The 18,964-nt window shown below is 48.5% G+C and overlaps 1 protein-coding gene across 4 annotated transcripts in view; it reads right to left on the bottom strand.

The window, feature by feature from the left end:
- LOC122938318 overlaps positions 1-18,964 on the bottom strand; it is a 36,146-nt gene that overhangs the window by 14,497 nt on the left and 2,685 nt on the right. For 2 of the 4 annotated variants that reach the window (XM_044293746.1, XM_044293748.1), the window contains exon 1: positions 16,733-16,877. The exons of the other annotated variants lie outside the window; for them this stretch is intronic. The gene's annotated coding sequence lies outside the window, so the exon portion shown is untranslated. Of the gene's footprint in view, positions 1-16,732; positions 16,878-18,964 lie in introns of those variants that run through there. 4 annotated transcript variants of the gene reach the window in all.

Below are 18,964 nucleotides of genomic sequence, written 5' to 3'. Positions count from 1 at the left end.
ATCCTCACAGTCCCCTGATCTGCTGAAGGTTCTACCATGATCCTCACAGTCCCCTGATCTGCTGAAGGTTCTACCATGATCCTCACAGTCCCCTGATCTTCTGAAGGTTCTACCATGATTCTCATAGTCCCCTGATCTGCTGAAGGTTCTACCATGATCCTCACAGTCCCCTGATCTGCTGAAGGTTCTACCATGGCCCTCAAAGTCCTCTGATCTGCCGAATGTTCTACCATGATCCTCACAGTCCCCTGGTCTGCTGAAGGTTTTACTATGGCCCTCGCAGTCCCCTGATCTGCTGAAGGTTTTACCATGATCCTCACAGTCCCCTGATCTGCTGAAGGTTCTACCATGATCCTCACAGTCCCCTGATCTTCTGAAGGTTCTACCATGATTCTCATAGTCCCCTGATCTGCTGAAGGTTCTACCATGATCCTCACAGTCCCCTGATCTGCTGAAGGTTCTACCATGGCCCTCACAGTCCTCTGATCTGCCGAATGTTCTACCATGATCCTCACAGTCCCCTGATCTGCTGAAGGTTTTACTATGGCCCTCGCAGTCCCCTGATCTGCTGAAGGTTTTACCATGATCCTCACAGTCCCCTGATCTGCTGAAGGTTTTACCATGATTCTCACAGTCCCCTGATCTGCTGAAGGTTCTACCATGATCCTCACAGTCCCCTGATCTGCTGAAGGTTTTACCATGATTCTCACAGTCCCCTGATCTGCTGAAGGTTCTACCATGATCCTCACAGTCCCCTGATCTGCTGAAGGTTCTACCATGGCCCTCACAGTCCTCTGATCTGCCGAATGTTCTACCATGATCCTCACAGTCCCCTGATCTGCTGAAGGTTTTACTATGGCCCTCGCAGTCCCCTGATCTGCTGAAGGTTTTACCATGATCCTCACAGTCCCCTGATCTGCTGAAGGTTTTACCATGATTCTCACAGTCCCCTGATCTGCTGAAGGTTCTACCATGATCCTCACAGTCCCCTGATCTTCTGAAGGTTCTACCATGATTCTCATAGTCCCCTGATCTGCTGAAGGTTCTACCATGATCCTCACAGTCCCCTGATCTGCTGAAGGTTCTACCATGGCCCTCACAGTCCTCTGATCTGCCGAATGTTCTACCATGATCCTCACAGTCCCCTGATCTGCTGAAGGTTTTACTATGGCCCTCGCAGTCCCCTGATCTGCTGAAGGTTTTACCATGATCCTCACAGTCCCCTGATCTGCTGAAGGTTTTACCATGATTCTCACAGTCCCCTGATCTGCTGAAGGTTCTACCATGATCCTCACAGTCCCCTGATCTGCTGAAGGTTTTACCATGATTCTCACAGTCCCCTGATCTGCTGAAGGTTCTACCATGATCCTCACAGTCCCCTGATCTGCTGAAGGTTCTACCATGGCCCTCACAGTCCTCTGATCTGCCGAATGTTCTACCATGATCCTCACAGTCCCCTGATCTGCCGAATGTTTTACTATGGCCCTCGCAGTCCCCTGATCTGCTGAAGGTTTTACCATGATCCTCACAGTCCCCTGATCTGCTGAAGGTTTTACCATGATTCTCACAGTCCCCTGATCTGCTGAAGGTTCTACCATGATCCTCACAGTCCCCTGATCTTCTGAAGGTTCTACCATGATTCTCATAGTCCCCTGATCTGCTGAAGGTTCTACCATGATCCTCACAGTCCCCTGATCTGCTGAAGGTTCTACCATGGCCCTCACAGTCCTCTGATCTGCCGAATGTTCTACCATGATCCTCACAGTCCCCTGACCTGCTGAAGGTTTTACTATGGCCCTCGCAGTCCCCTGATCTGCTGAAGGTTTTACCATGATCCTCACAGTCCCCTGATCTGCTGAAGGTTTTACCATGATTCTCACAGTCCCCTGATCTGCTGAAGGTTCTACCATGATCCTCACAGTCCCCTGATCTGCTGAAGGTTTTACCATGATTCTCACAGTCCCCTGATCTGCTGAAGGTTCTACCATGATCCTCACAGTCCCCTGATCTGCTGAAGGTTCTACCATGATCCTCGCAGTCCCCTGATCTGCTGAAGTTTCTACCATGATCCTCACAGTCCCCTGATTTTAACATCATTGAAAATCTGTGGTTAGACCACAAAAGAGCAGAGCATGCAAGACATCCCAGGAATCTCACAGAACTGGAAGATGTCTGCAAGGGAGAATGGAGGAAATTCCCTAAAAAAAGAATTGAAAGACTCTTGGCTGCTACAAAAAGTGTTTATAAGCTTTGATACATGCCAAGAAGGCTACTAGCCAGAGCTACAATGGAAGGGTTTAGATCAGGCATTCTGAATCTGCGGCCCTCCAGCTGTTGCAAAACTACAACTCCCATTATTCCCTGACAGCCTACAGCTATCATCCTACAGAAGGGCATCGTGGGAGTTGTAGATTTACAACAGCTGGAGGGCCGCAGGTTGAGCATCCCTGGTTTAGATCAAAGCATCTTCATGTGTTAGAACGGCCCAGTCACAGTCCAGACCTAAATCCCATTGAGAATCTGTGGAAAGACTTGAAAATCCCTGTTCACAGACGCTCTCCATCCGATCTGACTGAGCGCGAGCTCTTCTGCAAAGAAGAATGGGCAACAATGTCAGTGTCTAGGTGTGTAAAGCTGTAGAGACATCCCCCAAAGACTGCAGCGAAAGGTGGTCCTACAAAGTACTGACTCAGGGGGGTGGATACAAAAGCAGCCGCACTTTCCAGACTTTTATTTAATAAATATTGTGAAACCTTGTATCATCTTCTTTTCCCTTCACACATATTTGCTACTTTGTGTCGATCACATACAATCCATTTGTGGGTGTAACGGGAAAAAATGTGGAAAAGCTCAAGGGGTATGAATACTTTTTCAAGGCACTGTACAACGCACATATAACTATGACAGTGAAGCACTATTTTTGTATTCAAATGTTGCGATGACGTCACTGATTCGTGTAATGACATCATCATTGCTTTTCCACAATGGTTGCTTGCATCAGCACTGCTCTCTCGGCAGGAGCAGCCCGTGGCCCCTAAACCTAGGGCCCAGTTTTTTTGCCCCCCTCCCGGGCTGTTGTGTGAAGCCATTACAGCCGTTAAGGACAATGACAGGAGGAGGGACGGGGGGATTTCCCTGAGGATCGCACCTCTTCTTCCTCTTATTATTCTTATTTTCCACATCTGATTTTTCTAAACCAGATCCAGATGACTTACAGGAGGCGTCCGGACATAACCCTGCAACATCTAACTCCTAAAATCTCTGCTTGCTGTCAGTGACTGGGAATCTTCTTATCCAAGCCTCACACAGCAGCAGTTTTGTCACAATGTAGCAATTATAGAACTGGTCTCCTTCTTAGGTTCCAGGGCCCGGGTCTCTGCGACCACGACCAGCGCTGTATGATCTCATCTGTCTCTTGTCCTGGACCTCAGCTCCTGTCTACATGATACACTGCAACAAAGCCTCAGCTGTGTAAGCAGGATGGGAGCAGGGTGGATTTTCAGTTTATAAGAGGTTAATTTTACAGAGATCACGTCAGCAAGTCACAAAATCACTTCCAGAGCCCCCCCCCCCCATGTGCCCGCCTCCCAGATTTCTACTTCCCCCTCTATAGCCCTATGATTCTGCTCACATTCCCTGATGAGCCCCTACCAGATCTGCGTCCCCTTGTGGTCACTCCCCCTCCCTGACCACAGACAGCGGCGCCTGCAGAGAACGGAATCCTGCTCAGAAAATCCACAATTTGAAGAAAACACAGAAAATGTAAGACCCCTTTAAGTGCCAAAGCCACACCTGGCCCCACCCTGTCACTGCTGATGATGTCACAGGTGCTGCTTGTGATGTCATCACTTTGCATTACTGGCTTCATCTTATTTTCCCTTTGTCCCTCTGCACCACCCATTTTCAGTCTTAGTGCCCCCCCCCCCGAATATAATGCACCCTCAAGACCCCGCCCCTAACGGAGTGGGGGTTGGGGAATACATTCCATTAGCCAATCAGATTCTGAATTATAACCCCTGCCAGAAAAACAAAAGTCAATTTCACTGCATTTGTTTTCATACAGGCGGCTGATGTTTGTTAATTACTTTACATCTTCTACTCCAGTCACATCCAGAGCTGCATTCACAATTCTGTTGGCTTTTACTTTGTTCAGTTCAGCTTCATCCTGCTGCCAGACATGTGACCTGGTAAAGTAGCTCCCACAATGCACTGCTCTTTCACTTAATACTGGCAACACTGTGAATGCAGCTCTGGATGTAACTGGAGTAAAAATCATGTCTGTGACCGCGTAATATACAGACCCGACTAGGAATATACTGCTGACCGAGCCCCGCTAGTATCTCACATGATAGGATTAGATACACAGCTCAGCAGACAGTATCACACAGGATAGTAACACAATATAAGGCCGAAAAAATCCCTCCGTCCATCCAGTTAGGCCTGTTATCCTGCAAGTTGATCCAGAGGAAGACAAAAAAACCCTGTGAGGTAGAAGACAAATTTCCCCACTTTAGGGGAATAAAAAATTCCTTCCCGACTCCAATCAGAATAACTCCCTGGATCCCTGACCCCTCTCTAGTAGCTATAGCCTGTAATATTATTACACTCCAGAAATACATCCAGGCCCCTCTTGAACTCCTTTATTGCACTCCCCATCACCACCTCCTCAGGCAGAGAGCTCCATAGTCTCACTGCTCTTACCGTAAAGAATCCTCTTCTATGTTTGTGTACAAACCTTCTTTCCTCCAGACGCAGAGGATGTCCCCTCGTCACAGTCACCGTCCTGGGGATAAATAGATGATGGGAGTGATCTCTGTACTGACCCCTGATATATTTATACATAGTAATTAGATCTCCCCTCAGTCTTTTTTCTAAAGTGAATAACCCTAATGCTGATAATCTTTCAGGGTACTGTTAGTTCACCCATTCCAGTTATTACTTTAGTTGCCCTCCTCTGGACCCTCTGCCTTGTTCACAGGAGCCCAGAACTGTACACAGTCCTCCATGTGTGGTCTGACCAGTGATGTGTAAAGTGGTAGGACTATGTTCTCATCACCGGCATCTATGCCCCTTTTGATGCAACCACTTATCTTATTGGCCTTGGCAGCAGCTGCCTGACACTGGTTTCTACAGCTTAGTTTGCTGTTCACCAAAATTCCTTTTCCATGTGAGTGTTTTACCATTTAGTATGTACGGGTGACTTGCATTATTCCTTCCCATGTGCATAACCTTATATTTGTCAGTGTTAAACCTCATCTGCCACTTCTCTGCCCAAGCCTCCAATCTATCCAGATCCCTCTGTAGCCGTATACTGTCCTCTGTAGTATATATATACTGTGTACTGTCCTCTGTAGTATATATATACTGTGTACTGTCCTCTGTAGTATATATTCAGTATATTATCCTCTGTAGTATATATATACACAGTACACTATGTTCTTTGGTACATATATATATACAGTATATTGTCCTCTGTAGTATATATACAGTATACTGTCCTCTGTAGTATATATATACAGTATATTGTCCTCTGTAGTATATATACAGTATACTGTCCTCTGTAGTATATATATACAGTATACTGTCCTCTGTAGTATATATACAGTATACTGTCCTCTGTAGTATATGTACAGTATACTGTCCTCTGTAGTATATATACAGTATACTGTCCTCTGTAGTATATATACAGTATACTGTCCTCTGTAGTATATATACAGTAGTGTCCTCTGTAGTATATACACAGTATACTATCCTCTGTAGTGTTAATTACTTTACACAGTTTAGTGTCATCTGCAAAAATTGATATTTTACTATGCAAGCCTTCTACAAGATCATTAATAAATATATTTAAGAGAATAGGGCCCAATACTGACCCCTGAGGTACCCCACTAGTGACAGTGACCCCTCCAGTACTGACCCCTGAGGTACCCCACTAGTGACAGTGACCCCTCCAGTACTGACCCCTGAGGTACCCCACTAGTGACAGTGACCCCTCCAATACTGACCCCTGAGGTACTCCACTAGTGACAGTGACCCCTCCAGTACTGACCCCTGTGGTACCCCACTAGTGACAGTGACCCCTCCAGTACTGACCCCTGTGGTACCCCACTAGTGACAGTGACCCCTCCAGCACTGACCCCTGAGGTACCCACTAGTGACAGTGACACCTCCAGTACTGACCCCTGAGGTACCCCACTAGTGACAGTGACCCCTCCAGTACTGACCCCTGTGGTACCCCACTAGTGACAGTGACCCCTCCAGTACTGACCCCTGTGGTACCCCACTAGTGACAGTGACCCCTGAGGTACCCCACTAGTGACAGTGACCCATCCAGTACTGACCCCTGAGGTACCCCACTAGTGACAGTGACCCCTCCAGTACTGACCCCTGAGGTACCCCACTAGTGACAGTGACCCCTCCAGCACTGACCCCTGAGGTACCCCACTAGTGACAGTGACCCCTCCAGCACTGACCCCTGAGGTACCCCACTAGTGACAGTGACCCCTCCAGTACTGACCCCTGAGGTACCCCACTAGTGACAGTGACACCTCCAGTACTGACCCCTGAGGTACCCCCTAGTGACAGTGACCCCTCCAGTACTGACCCCTGAGGTACCCCACTAGTGACAGTGACCCCTCCAGTACTGACCCCTGAGGTACCCCACTAGTGACAGTGACCCCTCCAGTACTGACCCCTGAGGTACCCCACTAGTGACAGTGACCCCTCCAGTACTGACCCCTGAGGTACCCCACTAGTGACAGTGACCCCTCCAGTACTGACCCCTGAGGTACCCCACTAGTGACAGTGACCCCTCCAGTACTGACCCCTGAGGTACCCCACTAGTGACAGTGACCCCTCCAGTACTGACCCCTGAGGTACCCCACTAGTGACAGTGACCCCTCCAGCACTGACCCTGAGGTACCCACTAGTGACAGTGACCCCTCCAGTACTGACCCCTGAGGTACCCCACTAGTGACAGTGACCCCTCCAGTACTGACCCCTGAGGTACCCCACTAGTGACAGTGACCCCTCCAGTACTGACCCCTGAGGTACCCCACTAGTGACAGTGACCCCTCCAGTACTGACCCCTGAGGTACCCCACTAGTGACAGTGACCCCTCCAGTACTGACCCCTGAGGTACCCCACTAGTGACAGTGACCCCTCCAGTACTGACCCCTGAGGTACCCCACTAGTGACAGTGACCCCTCCAGTACTGACCCCTGAGGTACCCCACTAGTGACAGTGACCCCTCCAGTACTGACCCCTGAGGTACCCCACTAGTGACAGTGACCCCTCCAGTACTGACCCCTGAGGTACCCCACTAGTGACAGTGACCCCTCCAGCACTGACCCCTGAGGTACCCCACTAGTGACAGTGACCCCTCCAGCACTGACCCCTGAGGTACCCCACTAGTGACAGTGACCCCTCCAGCACTGACCCCTGAGGTACCCCACTAGTGACAGTGACCCCTCCAGTACTGACCCCTGAGGTACCCCACTAGTGACAGTGACCCCTCCAGCACTGACCCCTGAGGTACCCCACTAGTGACAGTGACCCCATCCAGTACTGACCCCTGAGGTACCCCGACTAGTGACAGTGACCCCTCCAGTACTGACCCCTGAGGTACCCCACTAGTGACAGTGACCCCTCCAGCACTGACCCCTGAGGTACCCCACTAGTGACAGTGACCCCTCCAGTACTGACCCCTGAGGTACCCCACTAGTGACAGTGACCCCTCCAGCACTGACCCCTGAGGTACCCCACTAGTGACAGTGACCCCTCCAGCACTGACCCCTGAGGTACCCCACTAGTGACAGTGACCCCTCCAGCACTGACCCCTGAGGTACCCCACTAGTGACAGTGACCCCTCCAGTACTGACCCCTGAGGTACCCCACTAGTGACAGTGACCCCTCCAGTACTGACCCCTGAGGTACCCCACTAGTGACAGTGACCCCTCCAGTACTGACCCCTGAGGTACCCCACTAGTGACAGTGACCCCTCCAGTACTGACCCCTGAGGTACCCCACTAGTGACAGTGACCCCTCCAGTACTGACCCCTGAGGTACCCCACTAGTGACAGTGACCCCTCCAGTACTGACCCCTGAGGTAACCCCACTAGTGACAGTGACCCCTCCAGTACTGACCCCTGAGGTACCCACTAGTGACAGTGACCCCTCCAGCACTGACCCCTGAGGTACCCACTAGTGACAGTGACCCCTCCAGTACTGACCCCTGAGGTACCCCACTAGTGACAGTGACCCCTCCAGTACTGACCCCTGAGGTACCCCACTAGTGACAGTGACCCCTCCAGTACTGACCCCTGAGGTACCCCACTAGTGACAGTGACCCCTCCAGTACTGACCCCTGAGGTACCCCACTAGTGACAGTGACCCCTCCAGTACTGACCCCTGAGGTACCCACTAGTGACAGTGACCCTCCATACTGACCCTGAGGTACCCCACTAGTGACAGTGACCCCTCCAGTACTGACCCCTGAGGTACCCCACTAGTGACAGTGACCCCTCCAGTACTGACCCCTGAGGTACCCCACTAGTGACAGTGACCCCTCCAGTACTGACCCCTGAGGTACCCCACTAGTGACAGTGACCCCTCCAGTACTGACCCCTGAGGTACCCCACTAGTGACAGTGACCCCTCCAGTACTGACCCCTGAGGTACCCCACTAGTGACAGTGACCCTCCAGTACTGACCCCTGAGGTACCCCACTAGTGACAGTGACCCCTCCAGTACTGACCCCTGAGGTACCCCACTAGTGACAGTGACCCCTCCAGTACTGACCCCTGAGGTACCCCACTAGTGACAGTGACCCCTCCAGTACTGACCCCTGAGGTACCCCACTAGTGACAGTGACCCCTCCAGTACTGACCCCTGAGGTACCCCACTAGTGACAGTGACCCCTCCAGTACTGACCCCTGAGGTACCCCACTAGTGACAGTGACCCCTCCAGTACTGACCCCTGAGGTATCCCCGAGAGTGACAGTGACCCCTCCAGTACTAGGACCCCTGAGGTACCCCACTAGTTACAGTGACCCCTCCCAGTACTGACCCCTGAGGTTACCCCACTAGTGACAGTGACCCCTCCAGTACTGACCCCTGAGGTACCCCACTAGTGACAGTGACCCCTCCAGCACTGACCCCTGAGGTACCCCACTAGTGACGTGACCCCCTCCAGTACTGACCCCTGAGGTACCCCACTAGTGACAGTGACCCCTCCAGTACTGACCACCTGGAGGTACCCCACTAGTGACAGTGACCCCTCCAGCACTGACCCCTGAGGTACCCCACTAGTGACATTGACCCTCCAGCACTGACCCCTGAGGTACCCCACTAGTGGACAGTGAACCCTCCAGTACTGACCCCTGAGGTACCCCACTAGTGACAGTGACCCCTCCAGTACTGACCCCTGAGGTACCCCACTAGTGACAGTGACCCCTCCGTACTGACCCCTGAGGTACCCCCACTAGGGCCAGTGGGACACCTCCAGTACTGCACCCCTGAGGTACCCCACTAGTGGCAGGGAACCCCCTCCAGCATTGACCCCTGAGGTACCCACTAGTGACAGTGAACCCCGTCCAGTACTGGACCCCTGAGGTACTACGCCTAGTTGACAGTGACCCCTCCAGTACTGACCCCTGAGGTACCCCACTAGTGACCGTGACCCCTCCCAGTACTGACCCCAGTGAGGTACCCCACTAGTGACAGTGATCCCTCCAATACTGACCCCTGAGGTACCCACTGAGTGACAGTGGACACCCTCCAGTACTGACCCCCTGAGGTACCCCACTAGTGGACCAGTGGATCCCTCCAATACTGACCCCTGAGGTACCCCACTAGTGACAGTGACCCCTCCAGTACTGACCCATGAGGTACCCCACTAATGACAGTGACACCTCCAGTACTGACCCCTGAGGTACCCCACTAGTGACAGTGACCCAATCTGAGTGTGTACCGTTAATACCCACCCTCTGTTTTCTATCCCTCAGCCAGTTACTTACCCACATACAGACGTTTTCCCCCAGTCCGAGCATTCTCATTTTATATACTAACCTTTTATGTGGTACAGTGTCAGATGCTTTGGAGAAGACCAGATACACGACATCCATTGATTCGCCGCTGTCAAGTCTAGAACTTACCTCCTCATAGAAACTGATTAAATTAGTTTGACATGACCGATCCCTCACGAAGCCATGCCAATATGGCGGTATTTGCTTATTTTCATTGAGGTGCTCCAAGATAGCATCTCTCAGAAAACCTTCAAACAGTTTACCCACGACTGATGTTAAACTTACCGGCCTATAGTTTCCAGGCTCTGTGTTTGGACCCTTTTTGAATATTGGCACCACATTTGCCCTGCGCCAATCCTGTCCCTGTCAGTATAGAGTCCGCAAATATCAGAAATAAGGGTCTGGCTATGACATTACTTAATTCCCTCAGGATACAGGGGTGTATGCCATCTGGTTCCAGCGATTTGTCTATTTTAATCTTTTTAAGACACCGCTGTACTTCTTCCTGGGTCAGACAGGACACTTTTAATGGGGAATTAACTTTTACATTCTGCATTTCATCTGACAGTTTATTTTCCTCAGTGAAAACATTGGAGAAAAAAAATTAATAGCTCTGCTTTCTCCTCGTCGCTCTCTCCCCCTCATCACTGTGTAGAGGCCGACACCTTCAGATTTATACTTTTTACCATTTATATAATTGAAGAACATTTTAGGGTTAGTTTTGTTCTCTTTGGCAATTAATTTCTCGGTCTCTACTTTTATTTGTTATTATGCTACCCTCCTGTTTTAGTGATTTAAATGCTTTCTTTTTGTCATTTATTGCTGTCTTTACAGTTCTATTTATCCACATAGTTTTTTTCTTGTTCCTTAACCCTTTATTCCCATAAAGTATGTACCTCTAACAATTAGATTTTAGGATGCTTTTAAAATTATCCCATTTTGTGGCTGTATTTTTTGATTTTGAGGACTTTGTCCCAGTTAGTTAGGCCTATGGCCTCTCTTTTGTAGTTTGGTATTTTTGTTCCTTCCTGTAGAAACTCTCTTTTGAATGATAATTGGAAGGTTATTGCTTTATGGTCACTATTTCCCAGGTGTCCCCCGACCTGCACATCTGTTGTTCTGTCAGGTCTATTGGTTAATACTAAGTCCAGTATGGCCGTCCCTATGGATAGGATTAGATACACAGCTCAGCAGACAGTATCACACAGGATAGGATTAGATACACAGCTCAGCAGACAGTATCACACATGATAGGATTAGATACACAGCTGAGCAGACAGTGTCACACAGGATAGGATTAGATACACAGCTCAGCAGACTGTATCACACAGGACAGGATTAGATACACAGCTGAGCAGACAGTATCACACAGGATAGGATTAGATACACAGCTCAGCAGACTGTATCACACAGGATAGGATTAGATACACAGCTCAGCAGACAGTATCACACAGGATAGGCTTAGATACACAGCTCAACAGACAGTATCACACAGGACAGGATTAGATACACAGCTGAGCAGACAGTATCACACAGGATAGGATTAGATACACAGCTCAGCAGACAGTATCACACAGGATAGGATTAGATACACAGCTCAGCAGACAGTATCACACAGGATAGGATTAGATACACAGCTCAGCAGACAGTATCACACAGGACAGGATTAGATACACAGCTCAGCAGACAGTATCACACAGGATAGGATTAGATACACAGCTGAGCAGACAGTATCACACAGGACAGGATTAGATACACAGCTGAGCAGACAGTATCACACAGGATAGGATTAGATACACAGCTCAGCAGGCAGTATCACACAGGAAAGGATTAGATACACAGCTCAGCAGACAGTATCACACAGGACAGGATTAGATACACAGCTCAGCAGACAGTATCACACAGGAGAGGATTAGATACACATCCTAGCAGACAGTATCACACAGGATAGGATTAGATACACAGCTCAGCAGACAGTATCACACAGGATAGGATTAGATACACAGCTGAGCAGACAGTATCACACAGGGGAGGATTAGATACACGGCTCAGCAGACAGTATCACACAGGATAGGATTAGATACCAGCTCAGCAGACAGTATCACACAGGATAGGATTAGATACACAGCTCAGCAGACAGTATCACACAGGATATGATAAGATACACAGCTCAGACAGTATCACACAGGGGAGGATTAGATACACAGCTCAGCAGACAGTATCACACAGGATAGGATTAGATACACAGCTCAGCAGACAGTATCACACAGTATAGGATTAGATACACAGCTCAGCAGACAGTATCACACAGGATAGGATTAGATACACAGCTCAGCAGACAGTATCACACAGGGGAGGATTAGATACACAGCTCAGCAGACAGTATCACACAGGATAGGATTAGATACACAGCTCAGCAGACAGTATCACACAGGATAGGATTAGATACACAGCTCAGCAGACAGTATCACACAGGATAGGATAGATACACAGCTCAGCAGACAGTATCACACAGGACAGGATTAGATACACAGCTCAGCAGACAGTATCACACAGGATAGGATTAGATACACAGCTCAGCAGACAGTATCACACAGGATAGGATTAGATACACAGCTCAGCAGACAGTATCACACTAGGGAGGCTTAGATACACAGCTCAGCAGACAGTATCACACAGGATAGGATTAGATACACAGCTCAGCAGACAGTATCACACAGGATAGGATTAGATACACAGCTCAGCAGACTGTATCGCACAGGAAAGGATTAGATACACAGCTCAGCAGACAGTATCACACAGGATAGGATTAGATACACAGCTCAGCAGACAGTATCACACAGGATAGGATTAGATACACAGCTCAGCAGACAGTATCACACAGGATAGGATTAGATACACAGCTCAGCAGACAGTATCACACAGGATAGGATTAGATACACAGCTCAGCAGACAGTATCACACAGGATAGGATTAGATACACAGCTCAGCAGACAGTATCACACAGGATAGGATTAGATACACAGCTCAGCAGACAGTATCACACAGGATAGGATTAGATACACAGCTCAGCAGACAGTATCACACAGGATAGGATTAGATACACAGCTCAGCAGACAGTATCACACAGGATAGGATTAGATACACAGCTCAGCAGACAGTATCACACAGGATAGGATTAGATACACAGCTCAGCAGACAGTATCACACAGGATAGGATTAGATACACAGCTCAGCAGACAGTATCACACAGGATAGGATTAGATACACAGCTCAGCAGACAGTATCACACAGGATAGGATTAGATACACAGCTCAGCAGACAGTATCACAGAAAGGATTAGATACACAGCTCAGCAGACAGTATCACACAGGATAGGATTAGATACACAGCTTCAGCAGACAGTATCACACAGGATAGGATTAGATACACAGCTCAGCAGACAGTATCACACAGGATAGGATTAGATACACAGCTCAGCAGACAGTATCACACAGGATAGGATTAGATACACAGCTCAGCAGACAGTATCACACAGGATAGGATTAGATACACAGCTCAGCAGACAGTATCACACAGGATAGGATTAGATACACAGCTCAGCAGACAGTATCACACAGGATAGGATTAGATACACAGCTCAGCAGACAGTATCACACAGGATAGGATTAGATACACAGCTCAGCAGACAGTATCACACAGGATAGGATTAGATACACAGCTCAGCAGACAGTATCACACAGGATAGGATTAGATACACAGCTCAGCAGACAGTATCACACAGGACAGGATTAGATACACAGCTGAGCAGACAGTATCACACAGGATAGGATTAGATACACAGCTCAGCAGACATGTATCACACAGGACAGGATTAGATACACAGCTAGCAGACAGTATCACACAGGATAGGATTAGATACACAGCTCAGCAGACAGTATCACACAGGATAGGATTAGATACACAGCTCAGCAGACAGTATCACACCAGGACAGGATTAGATACACAGCTCAGCAGACAGTATCACACAGGATAGGATTAGATACACAGCTCAGCAGACAGTATCACACAGGATAGGATTAGATACACAGCTCAGCAGACAGTATCACACAGGATAGGATTAGATACACAGCTCAGCAGACAGGATTAGATACACAGCTCAGCAGACAGTATCACACAGGAAGGATTAGATACACAGCTCAGCAGACAGTATCACACAGGATAGGATTAGATACACAGCTCAGCAGACAGTATCACACAGGATAGGATTAGATACACAGCTCAGCAGACAGTATCACACAGGATAGGATTAGATACACAGCTCAGCAGACAGTATCACACAGGATAGGATTAGATACACAGCTCAGCAGACAGTATCACACAGGATAGGATTAGATACACAGCTCAGCAGACAGTATCACACAGGATAGGATTAGATACACAGCTCAGCAGACAGTATCACACAGGATAGGATTAGATACACAGCTCAGCAGACAGTATCACACAGGATAGGATTAGATACACAGCTCAGCAGACAGTATCACACAGGATAGGATTAGATACACAGCTCAGCAGACAGTATCACACAGGATAGGATTAGATACACAGCTCAGCAGACAGTATCACACAGGATAGGATTAGATACACAGCTCAGCAGACAGTATCACACAGGAGAGGATTAGATACACAGCTCAGCAGACAGTATCACACAGGGTAGGATTAGATACACAGCTCAGCAGACAGTATCACACAGGATAGGATTAGATACACAGCTCAGCAGACAGTATCACACAGGATAGGAATTAGATACACAGCTCAGCAGACAGTATCACACAGGATAGGATTAGATACACAGCTCAGCAGACAGTATCACACAGGATAGGATTAGATACACAGCTCAGCAGACAGTATCACACAGGAGGAGGATTAGATACACAGCTCAGCAGACAGTATCACACAGGATAGGATTAGATACACAGCTCAGCAGACAGTATCACACAGGAAGGATTAGATACACAGCTCAGCAGACAGTATCACACAGGATAGGATTAGATACACAGCTCAGCAGACAGTATCACACAGGATAGGATTAGATACACAGCTCAGCAGACAGTATCACACAGGACAGGATTAGATACACAGCTCAGCAGACAGTATCACACAGGATAGGATTAGATACACAGCTCAGCAGACAGTATCACACAGGATAGGATTAGATACACAGCTCAGCAGACATGTATCACACAGGATAGGATTAGATACACAGCTCAGCAGACAGTATCACACAGGAGAGGATTAGATACACAGCTCAGCAGACAGTATCACACAGGACAGGATTAGATACACAGCTCAGCAGACAGTATCACACAGGATAGGATTAGATACACAGCTCAGCAGACAGTATCACACAGGATAGGATTAGATACACAGCTCAGCAGACAGTATCACACAGGATAGGATTAGATACACAGCTCAGCAGACAGTATCACACAGGATAGGATTAGATACACAGCTCAGCAGACAGTATCACACAGGATAGGATTAGATACACAGCTCAGCAGACAGTATCACACAGGATAGGATTAGATACACAGCTCAGCAGAACAGTATCACACAGGATAGGATTAGATACACAGCTCAGCAGACAGTATCACACAGGATAGGATTAGATACACAGCTCAGCAGACAGTATCACACAGGATAGGATTAGATACACAGCTCAGCAGACAGTATCACACAGGATAGGATTAGATACACAGCTCAGCAGACAGTATCACACAGGATAGGATTAGATACACAGCTCAGCAGACAGTATCACACAGGATAGGATTAGATACACAGCTCAGCAGACAGTATCACACAGGATAGGATTAGATACACAGCTCAGCAGACAGTATCACACAGGATAGGATTAGATACACAGCTCAGCAGGACTGGATCCCCCCCACAACAGGAGAGGATTAGATACACAGCTCAGCAGACAGTATCACACAGGATAGGATTAGATACACAGCTCAGCAGACGTATCACACAGGATAGGATTAGATACACAGCTCAGCAGATAGTATCACACAGGATAGGATTAGATACACAGACTCAGCAGACAGTATCACACAGGATAGGATTAGATACACAGCTCAGCAGACTGTATCACACAGGATAGGATTAGATACACAGCTCAGCAGACATGTATCACACAGGATAGGATTAGATACACAGCTCAGCAGACAGTATCACACAGGATAGGATTAGATACACAGCTCAGCAGACAGTATCACACAGGAGAGGATTAGATACACAGGCTCAGCAGACAGTATCACACAGGATAGGATTATACAGAGGTTCAGCAGACAGCTCACCAGATAGGATTATCACAGCTCAGCAGACAGATCAGGATTAGATACACGGCTCAGCAGACAGTATCACACAGGAGAGGATTAGATACACAGCTCAGCAGACAGTATCACACAGGATAGGATTAGATACACAGCTCAGCAAACTGTATCACACAGGATAGGATTAGATACACAGCTCAGCAGACAGTATCACACAGGAGAGGATTAGATACACAGCTCAGCAGACAGTATCACACAGGATAGGATTAGATACACAGCTCAGCAGACAGTATCACACATGGTAGGATTAGATAAGTGAGCACCCTGTCCTGGCTTTGGTGGGGTCTCCGCAGAGTATATCGGGGTCTCTTACCTCCTCTCCCCGGGGTCCAGCGCTGTGTGCACAGGAATGTCAGATGCTGGATTTTTGGGCAGAGGAGCTTGCGGTCCCGGGCACGGTGCAGCCCACTCCAGCTCCTCCTGCTGCACTCAGTTCCACTGCTCCTGTATACAGTGATGTTATATAGTGACTCACCCTGACTCACGGCCCCGGGGCCGGCGATTTCCTGGACGGTCAGAGAGGCACAGGGGTAATACTGGGACGGGGCCAGAGATGAGTGATGTGAAAATCTGACCAGGTACACCCACCAGGTAGTCGGGATGCCACCATAGACATGAATACATGAGATCACCAGGTAGTCGGGGTGCCACCATAGACATGAATACATGAGATCACCAGGTAGTCGGGGTGCCACCATAGACATGAATACATGAGATCACCAGGTAGTCGGGGTGCCATCATAGACATGAATACATAAGATCACCAGGTAGTCGGGATGCCACCATAGACATGAATACATGAGATCACCAGGTAGTCGGGATGCCACCATAGACATGAATACATGAGATCACCAGGTAGTCGGGGTGCCATCATAGACATGAATACATGAGATCACCAGCTAGTCGGGGTGCCACCATAGACATGAATACATGAGATCACCAGGTAGTCGGGGTGCCATCATAGACATGAATACATGAGATCACCAGGTAGTCGGGATGCCACCATAGACATGAATACATGAGATCACCAGGTAGTCGGGGTGCCACCATAGACATGAATACATGAGATCACCAGGTAGTCGGGGTGCCACCATAGACATGAATACATGAGATCACCAGGTAGTCGGGATGCCATCATAGACATGAATACATGAGATCACCAGGTATTCGGGGTGCCACCATAGATATGAATACATGAGATCACCAGGTAGTCGGGGTGCCACCATAGACATGAATACATGAGATCACCAGGTAGTCGGGGTGCCATCATAGACATGAATACATGAGATCACCAGGTAGTCGGGGTGCCATCATAGACATGAATACATGAGATCACCAGGTATTCGGGGTGCCACCATAGATATGAATACATGAGATCACCAGCTAGTCGGGGTGCCACCATAGACATGAATACATGAGATCACCAGGTAGTCGGGATGCCACCATAGACATGAATACATGAGATCACCAGGTAGTCGGGATGCCACCATAGACATGAATACATGAGATCACAAGGTAGTCGGGATGCCACCATAGACATGAATACATGAGCTCACCAGGTAGTCGGGATGCCACCATAGACATGAATACATGAGATCACCAGCTAGTCGGGGTGCCACCATAGACATGAATACATGAGATCACCAGGTAGTCGGGATGCCACCATAGATATGAATACATGAGATCACCAGGTAGTCGGGATGCCACCATAGACATGAATACATGAGATCACCAGGTAGTCGGGGTGCCATCATAGACATGAATACATGAGATCACCAGGTAGTCGGGATGCCACCATAGACATGAATACATGAGATCACCAGGTAGTCGGGATGCCACCATAGACATGAATACATGAGATCACCAGGTAGTCGGGATGCCATCATAGACATGAATACATGAGATCACCAGCTAGTCGGGGTGCCACCATAGACATGAATACATGAGATCACCAGGTAGTCGGGGTGCCATCATAGACATGAATACATGAGATCACCAGCTAGTCGGGGTGCCACCATAGACATGAATACATGAGATCACCAGGTAGTCGGGGTGCCACCATAGACATGAATACATGAGATCACCAGGTAGTCGGGATGCCATCATAGACATGAATACATGAGATCACCAGGTAGTCGGGGTGCCACCATAGACATGAATACATGAGATCACCAGGTAGTCGGGGTGCCACCATAGACATGAATACATGAGATCACCAGGTAGTCGGGGTGCCATCATAGACATGAATACATGAGATCACCAGGTAGTCGGGGTGCCACCATAGACATGAATACATGAGATCACCAGGTAGTCGGGGTGCCATCATAGACATGAATACATGAGATCACCAGCTAGTCGGGGTGCCACCATAGACATGAATACATGAGATCACCAGGTAGTCGGGATGCCACCATAGACATGAATACATGAGATCACCAGGTAGTCGGGATGCCACCATAGACATGAATACATGAGATCACAAGGTAGTCGGGATGCCACCATAGACATGAATACATGAGCTCACCAGGTAGTCGGGATGCCACCA

Source organism: Bufo gargarizans, chromosome 5 (assembly GCF_014858855.1).
Source record: "Bufo gargarizans isolate SCDJY-AF-19 chromosome 5, ASM1485885v1, whole genome shotgun sequence".
Lineage (NCBI taxonomy): Eukaryota > Metazoa > Chordata > Amphibia > Anura > Bufonidae > Bufo > Bufo gargarizans.
Note: the sequence above shows the minus strand (reverse complement) of the source record. Positions and strands in the feature narration are given on the sequence as shown.